Consider the following 8,494-nt stretch of genomic DNA (forward strand, 5'->3'; position numbering starts at 1 on the left):
ATTTTCGAACGTCCAGCACAGTTATGTCTTTTTCGTGAAGCTACGCGATATGGTATCAAGGCCGCGACTGTCGTCACCTGTTCTTGCGCTACATAATTGCGGCCGCGGAACGGAGTAAAATCGAGCAGCGGCGACGACGGGTGTATTACGCAGATATGTATGTATGTACCTACATACGTCGTCGGCGTGGCACGGAACTCGAGCCGCGCCGCGCCGCGCGCGCTTCAGTCATCACGTAATAGCACGCGACCGCGTGCATGCGCGCGCCACGGCATCACGCTGCGCCGCGGCGTATCGCACGCGTGAGGACGCAACTGCTTACGCACCCACGTCGCGCGTGACGGCAAGTTTGCCTCCGTCGCGTCGTGAGCGATTATTCGCGAATTTTCGACTCGATCGAGCGGTTCGAGTTCGCGCGAATCTAAGCGCGCCTCTTCCAATTATTTTTAGCCTTTTAAAGATCGGTATCGTGGAACTGCGAAACAGTTTTGTACATCCCACACGCGCAGGATGCCGACTAAGGACACACGATAACAATTGATCGACAGTTTCTCGATAACCGTCTATCGCCGTTCGGGATAATTAGTCGATCGGTCAATTTTTCGCGACGCTCCGGAAATTCCTGTCGAACTGGAGTTTTGCAACGAGATGACGAGTCTTCGGAGCGAGAAATGTCAATCGGTCAGCTTTCTGCGCAATTAATTTGGTCCGCGGTTGTAATTTTACATAAGTTTGTAGTTTGGTCGCGAGCTTATCAACATTCATGGGTGACAAGCCGAGGAGATAAGCGCGGTTGAGGTATCGAGTGGCGTGAATATCTATTTCGTCGCAAGCTCAACTTTCTGCGAATTGGAAAAAAACGAAGAATTGTGGAAATTCCCGCGTAAGAGATCGCTCTTTGCCTCGAAGTCCATCGGCAAACTAAACAAACATTGATTGGCGATGCGATAACAAATATTAACGCGTTTCGTGCGGGGATCGCGTCGTTGCTCGACTTTGCTCCGCGACTTTCGCGGTATAGCCTTCAAGACTGTTCTCGAAAAAGAATAGAAAAGAGAATAGAACGCGCGATTACGCAACGCGCGGTATGCGACGCGTGCAACATCGTGCGTCTCGTCGCACCCACGCGCGCGCATGTGTCAAGATCATCCCGCGAGGAGACCTCGGAACTCTCGGAAGGCCGGAGCCCGCGAAACGATCGGCACCTCGGAGTTCTCGGGATACTCACGTGTTTCTCGATAACACGTCTTCTCCGCTATCCCGACGACGAAGGTTGTGTTCCTTTCAATTCCTCCTCGCACCTGTCGCGATTTTTTTATCCACACCGCGCGAGTTCCTCAGGGAACGGAACTTCCTCCTCCTTTCTCACACTCTCTCAAACACTCGCGCCGAGACGAGGGATGGACAGGTCTCAAATCGGCAGGCAGGTACTTCCCACTCGAGGTAATTCAACACGCGTCGAGGGGGCGAGCCGAGTTGATTCGTACAAAAGTAAAAAAAATGAAGAGGGGAGGGCAAAAAAGGGATAAAATGAGAGGAAGAGAGAAGAGCGCTAATGCGGGATGCTGAATGGGCACGGAAACGGCGGCAGACTGTTCCTCTCCTCCTATCACTCCACCCGATTAAAACTGCTCTTCGGCCTTCGGCGAACGTGGCGATTCGACGACGAGGTCGCGGCGGCTCCGCGCGAGGCACTGAAAAGGGAACTCGTCGCGCGCGCACGCGTACACGTAACGTACACACACGCGCACAATGCACATACACACCGGGGCCTCCCCCCTCCCTTCTTCGGTACCTGTGCGCGCAGTGTCTGGTGGTTACGTGGGTGTCTCTCTCCCTCCGCTGTTCCCCCGTGCGCGCGAGAAGCTAGAGAGAGAAAGAGAGAGAAAGAGCGTTTTATCGCCCCTTCCTGCCCGCCAGGCGATCTGTCCGTACCGCGTTACCAGTGCGCGAAACAACGCTCGCGAGTGCCGCTGCGAGACTGGAACGCGGGGTAACATGTGCGGGCTCTTACATAGCGCGGTAGTGGTGGGACTGGAGGAGAGGGTGGCGAGGCTGGTGTAGTAGGGATGGTCGGTCTCCCCCTCTTTGAGAAGAGAACTCAGAACGGAGTAGGGAGCTGGCAAGGACGCGGGATTCCGCTCCGGAGTCCGGCGACGTGTCGGCCGCTCGCTCTCGGCGAGCGCACTTGACTCGTTGCCGCTTCGGTGCACGCCTCGCACACTGTCTCTCTCTGTCTCTCTTTCGCTCTTTACCAATTATCTTTAATTTTTGATTATATCCCGACTTTTACTATGTGTGCTGTCTGTGTTGCCCTCGAATTTTTTTCGAAGTTAAATTTTAATTTATTTCTATCTACCTTGCTTTTCTTTCTCTGTCTTGATATCTCGGTTTTTCTTTTTCTTCTCGTTACATTTTGACATGTATATTTAACTTTAACATACGCACATGAGATACAAAAAATTTTAATATATTTCATACAAATACACTGTTAAATATTAAAGGATGAAATTTAAACAATACCTTGAATTGAATAATATTTTGTTATTTTTGACCACCATGTGTATCGAAATTTATTATTTTAACTTCATTGGTTTAATTAAATTAACAACATAGAGGTAGGAGCAGTGGCGACATATAGGAATGACTCAAATTGAGTATAACATTATGAATTTCAGTTTATGCTTGACAGGAAAATTATGATTTCTAAAGCTTCGTGTTTCACAACTTGGCGTGCCACGAATATTTTGATATGCCTTGCAGAAGTATATGTTGAAAGAGGAACGCTAAGTATAATAAATCCGCAGAACAATGAATCACACGAAAGACCAAGTTCGAAACTCGGCTACGACACAGCGCGAGAGGATTACCGCAAGTTTGCATTACGGTACGAGCGGGTGAACGAGCAACGCGGCGCGCGTAGACGTGTGTCGTCGGGTTCTTTAATTTCTATTTTCCGCCGCCGCGACTTGGCCTATAGAGCCGGCGCAAGTAGCGCGAGTCAAAGCGTAACGCGCTCGCGAACGCGAGAGGAAAATTACCGGGCGCAGGAAGAAGATGCATATCGGGACTTCCGCGATGAACCTAAGACCCGAGGCGGGAGGCGGGAGGTGCGCGCGCGTGATTGTAGGCCGACTTGTCCGCCCTGTATTCAACGCCGACCTGGAGAAACGAATCCCTTTCTCGCGCGGCGGGTGGTACGGGCGGAGAGACGTTTTGTCTGTCTGCGATAACGAGAGAATCCCGTGATCCGCGCGCGCGCGCGACACGCTCGCCACGGAAGCAATTGTAAAATCGTTCCGGCGCTTTGTGTCGCGCGAGCGTTAACTCGCACCTCGGGCGCGCTCGCCATTTCACCCGCGCCGGGGCCTTTGTTGTTCGCGCCACGAGCGGGGACAATGACGCGAAAGCGACGCTCCTCGGATTACGATCGCGGTATCGTCGAGACGTGCATCGGTACGTGCCGTGGTCTCGGTAAGCATTCCGACGATTTGTTCGACGCGATAAACCTTCCTCCGCGAGGCGGAACACAGAAAGAGAGAGTCACCTTTTCACCGACACGCCCGCGATGTGGCCCGTACTCGCGCGCGATGTTTGCGCATATAATCTCGCGAGCGCGGAGAGTTCGAGTGGAAAGTTCGCCGGGAAGCGAGCGCGGTGTTTTCTGATTTTACCGCTCTTATCCTGTTGTGTTGTTTGTTCGCACGCTCCGCGTAATATTAATTAACGACGTGAGCAACACATAGTTCGTGGTTTCGCGTTGAAGCGGGCGCATGTAAAATTATTCCAACGCTTCCGCACGTGTGCGGTTGAGTCGCAATTCGCAGGTTTAAACGACATCTCAGCGATTTAATTTACTCGACGAAATTACTTCGGGTAGGTAGATATCGGCCACCGATTTCGCTGGGAATTAGCGTTCTTTACTCGATTCGAATAACAAAATTGACAGCCCCACGGGTACCAGTTTGACGTCCCTTGTCGGTCCCGGGTATCTCAACCACGTAATAAGGTAAAAGCGACGATCTCGCTCTCGTCGTGGGAACGAGCTACCAACAACGGTACAGTGTTTCTCTTTTTTTTCGGCCGAAATTGTCGGGTAATTTCGCCGTCACGGCGCGAGTCGTGCGTCCGCATGCTCATCCGTAAAATTTCACCGCACATTTTACGGGGTTGAAGGTGCCGTGGAAAAACAGGCACGTGCTCGTGCGCGCGCGTGCGATGTTCGCGGCATCGCGCTGCCCATCACCGCGGTTGTATATCACGTTTAACGGAGCCCCCGCTGTGGCCGCCGCCTTATCGCACTTCCGCTCACGTCTTCCTCCGCCGCCCGTATACATCGCGTATACGGTTTCCACCTTTCTTGCGATCGTAGCGTCGTCCCAGGGCCGATCCTACCCGCAGGGTCGGTAGTTACGACTATTAAGGGCCCTTCGTCGAACCGGGGAATGTTTAGTATCTCCAATAACGGCTTCGGCCGACCAATTTAGATTCGGGGCTGCAGCCGATATCGTCCCGCATCAGTTATTTTCTCGCTGTCATTTCTCCCCCTCCGCAAATACGAAAAATAACGGGTCGATGCCTCGACCGATTTCCTCCTCGCGATATTGCAATTTGGTTTCCGCGGGGCAATCCGCTATCCGCCGATGCCATCGGAAGAAAAAAGAGAGAAGGGGGGGGAGAGAGAGAGAGAGAGAGAGAGAGAGAGAGAGATTCATCAACCGCATCAACGTATTCGTGCGCGACGCGCATTTTTTCCGCGTGCACGCGCTCGCGACAAAAATAAATTGAGGGAAATCGCCCGGCGGGCAAACAAGCAAGGGAGGCGAGACGAAAAAAAAGAAACGGGGGTAAAAAAATACGCTTCGGGATGCGGGAAGTGAGCTTCTCGCGTGCGAATAGGCAATGCCAAATATTTGCACGTAACAATTGCGTGTCGAAATGCAAACGTAGGTCACGTGCGCATTTCGACGGGGTTCAGTTTGTGCTCGATATAAATAAAAAACAAAAAAAAAAAGGGAAATAAACATGCCCGTTCTAGACTGGAGGATGAGCCGACTCTCGGCTCATCCGAGTGAGTGGTGTAGACGGGTAAAAATCTATAGGTTATGTATAGTTTATGTCACGTACACTATAGAAGGCGGATGAGCCGAGAGTCGGCTCATCCTCCAGTCTAGAACGGGCAACAGAAAAATCGCGAAGATTAAAATATTTCTATCGTCCGGAATGCAGGTGCAAATATTATAGAGTTTTAAAAATTGCCTGCAACCACACGCTGCGATCATGACCATGCGAATAATCTCGGCGAGATTGAGAATACGAGATAAATCATGAATATGAAAATCATGTTTGACAAGAAAGGCAAATGTCGCGTGATCGAAGTGCAATCGTGGCGCGCCCCGACCATCGCCGAGTCGCAAATGATTCGGAGGAGGAAACGAACGGATAGAAAGAAACGTTCGATATGTGACGCGTGTGTATTGCTTATATACCAGTAAGTACGTGAATAATGTAAGGAGTGCACGCGAAGATAAGACGTTTAGTTCAAACGATATGCCAAACGATAAGGCCACTTCACGGCCGTAAAACGGGAGACAATACATGCCCGCGTCTCTCACTTGCGCCACCGTGTTGACGCCAGAAATTTATACGCTCGACGATAACTCGAATTGTGATTAGGTACGTCTCGCCTCGCGCGCTTGTTTAATCCGCGTTCGAGAAACGATCGATTTTTCTGCGCGCGGACAAATCTTTGCACGATCGGAAAAAATGCTCGATCGCGTGTAATCAAGATTACCCGCGTATTGTGATTCATTCAATACTCACGTGAAGTCCCTGCGGCCGATAAATGTAATCGTATTGCGCCGTTAGCGCCGGTATTAATCGTTTGTAAGAAAGGCACAGCATAATCGCGCACATTAAGATCGCATTCTAAATTTACGCAACATTTATTATTAATATCGACATAAAAAAATTAACTTCACTGAGTCATATTTGGTACGGTGCGCAACGTAAAAAAATCTAAGCTGAAATAATCCAGATAATTATCCAGAAATAAAAATGGATCTTCAAGTCACAGTTGATAATCACGACGATATGAAATCAAATTAATTTAAGAAGAGTTTAACGCAAACCTCAAAGTTCTATCCCGTTGCATAACAACAATATTTGTTCGATGAGACAAATGTGATACGATTCCGTGTTTAACGTTCCAGCTCCATTGAATTATTCATTAAAGGAATAAAAACGAGTCTTTCGCCGACGCGGCCGGCGTGGAAAGTACCGGAAAGTGCAAGCTGGAAATGCATCGTTTCGGAACGTCCGATTGTCGCAAGGTGCGCAGATCCGAGCGCATGCACGAACGCGTCTCGTTTTGCGTCGTCTTACGTAACGCGATACCGCGCAACGCGCGAGAGGAACGGGGCGTTTCTGCCATGAACGGAAATCATATCCGCGCGTTACACGCGCGTTGCGTAAGAACCGTAAGGAACCGGACGACGACGACCACGCGACAACGTAATCGTATCGGAAGCATGGCAAATATATGTATACGTGACATACGCAAACTTGAAGCGTTTACGACCTTCGAGTCCTCTCTTTTCGATTGTCTCATCCCAATTCTCACGCTCGAATGCAGAACAAGACAGTGAACGAATCCAGAAACGGAGATTGAACCCGTCGCTGATCCTAAATATCTATCTGCTCTTTCTGAAGAATTTTATAGAGACTATTTCTAAAAAGAAAGAGAGAGAGAAGATTATATCTTATATCGAGATTATTACATACAATGAGGGAGCGATCGAGCACACTTCGTGCACGCGGACATTCATACGCGAGCATATTTTACGATCTGTGAAGCGCAAATAGCAGAGATGAATGTTCTATGGTTCATCTTGTACATATGAACATGCTGTAGAAATTATTCGAAAGCTATCGACGGACAAACTTACTAAAGACTTGATCACTTTTAGTTACTTAATATTCCAGATGTTATTACAAAATTTAAATACATTGCATGTTTATTCCACGAATATCGCTGTCGTCGGATACTCGATGATGTCGGCAGTGTTCGGCTTCGGCGGAAACCCGCGCGGCAATCTGACTCACGGCAGGACAAGAACGGATCGCGCGATATCCGCGCGATGTTAAGACACACGTGCGTAATTCGGACGTAACGCGAGAGGCCACGCTTCAGCGAGTACGCACTGGCCATTCATGAAGTCCAGACCCGAGACGCATTCTTCAAGCGGCTCGGCTCCGCTCGGCTCGGCCGGTGTTGCACGCGTACGGGAGAGCAGGCGCGCCGGCCGGTCGGTTCACTCGATTTCATTCATTTGCCGGATAATCGTCGTGTTCCTGTTTGCAGCCCAGGGACGTACCAATGAGCGAGTGCTCGCGCTCAAGGTCCTGGGTTCCACGAGCGCTCGTCGAACAGATCCAGGAGTACCGGTCACCACTCGTCATTGTCTTCCTGCGGTTATTGCTGCATCGTCGCTTCACTAAATGAGCGATGTTTGCCGTGCAAAAGTTGCTGAATCGCGCGCTGTTATAAAATGACATACCTATATAGCATTCTCTTGTCGGCCTCTCGTGACGATGCAAGTCATCGAATTGCTCCGGCGAGGCTACTAACAATAAGCTTGGATGCGTTTAGCGTCTGTTGCATTATAGAATTTAAACTGTACGCGTTCTCCACGTGATGGTTAATATATTCACAATAATTTTGCTTCTGTCTCTGAGGAAACTACGCTGTGAGGATTTAAATATCGTAATCCTCATACGATAAATGGACATATCGCATCACGTAGGATATAAAAGTGTATCTCACGTTCTTCACAAGCTGAGAATAAAGAATAATTTTTATTATGTTAGAAAAGAAAGTCGAATTGTACGATTTTTTTTACGCAATTACATTACGTACGTACGTAAATATAAAATATACATATATAAATCTAAACTTAACGAACTAAAGTTTACTTCATATATTTATCATTTCATATTTTTCCAAAAACTAAAAAAATTGACATTCTAAATTTCTAACATCCCCATTTTTTCCGCTAACTGATTTAACTGTTTATTGTTATATATTATCCCATGTGCGAATTTCAAAAAGGCTCAGTGCTGGCTTGGTACTGGTGCCAGAATTACCAGTACTGGCTGACGATTTTGAGCCAGTACAAGTTAAGATCGGGGTCATTACTGGGGCAATGTCGGAATGATAACACGGGTCCCAGTCTTGGCGCCAACTTTGGCCCGACACAGAGTACTAGTACGGGGACAACAATGATTGCCAGTATTGGGCTAACTCTTGGCGCCAACTTTGGCCCGACACAGAGTACTAGTACGGGGACAACACTGATTGCCATATCACTCGCGGCGTGTTGCTTCGTGCCGCGGTCGTTACCTCCGGCGCCGCTCGAGCAAAAAGCTTTCTAAATCCCCTCGCGGCATGTTGCTTTTGCGCGGTTGTTACCTCCGGTCCCGAGCGAAAATTTTC

General features: G+C 49.1%; 1 protein-coding gene across 4 annotated transcripts in view; it reads right to left on the bottom strand.

Annotated features, from left to right (window-relative positions):
* The window catches only part of LOC112457592 (protein Tob1-like), a 175,757-nt gene that overhangs the window by 46,918 nt on the left and 120,345 nt on the right, over nt 1–8,494 (bottom strand). The window contains exon 1 of one of the 4 annotated variants that reach the window (XM_025020746.1): nt 1,229–1,988. The exons of the other annotated variants lie outside the window; for them this stretch is intronic. The gene's annotated coding sequence lies outside the window, so the exon portion shown is untranslated. Of the gene's footprint in view, nt 1–1,228; nt 1,989–8,494 lie in introns of those variants that run through there. 4 annotated transcript variants of the gene reach the window in all.

Source organism: Temnothorax curvispinosus, unplaced genomic scaffold, assembly GCF_003070985.1.
Source record: "Temnothorax curvispinosus isolate PA1 unplaced genomic scaffold, ASM307098v1 QBEX01000740.1, whole genome shotgun sequence".
In the NCBI taxonomy this organism is placed as follows: Eukaryota; Metazoa; Arthropoda; class Insecta; order Hymenoptera; family Formicidae; genus Temnothorax; species Temnothorax curvispinosus.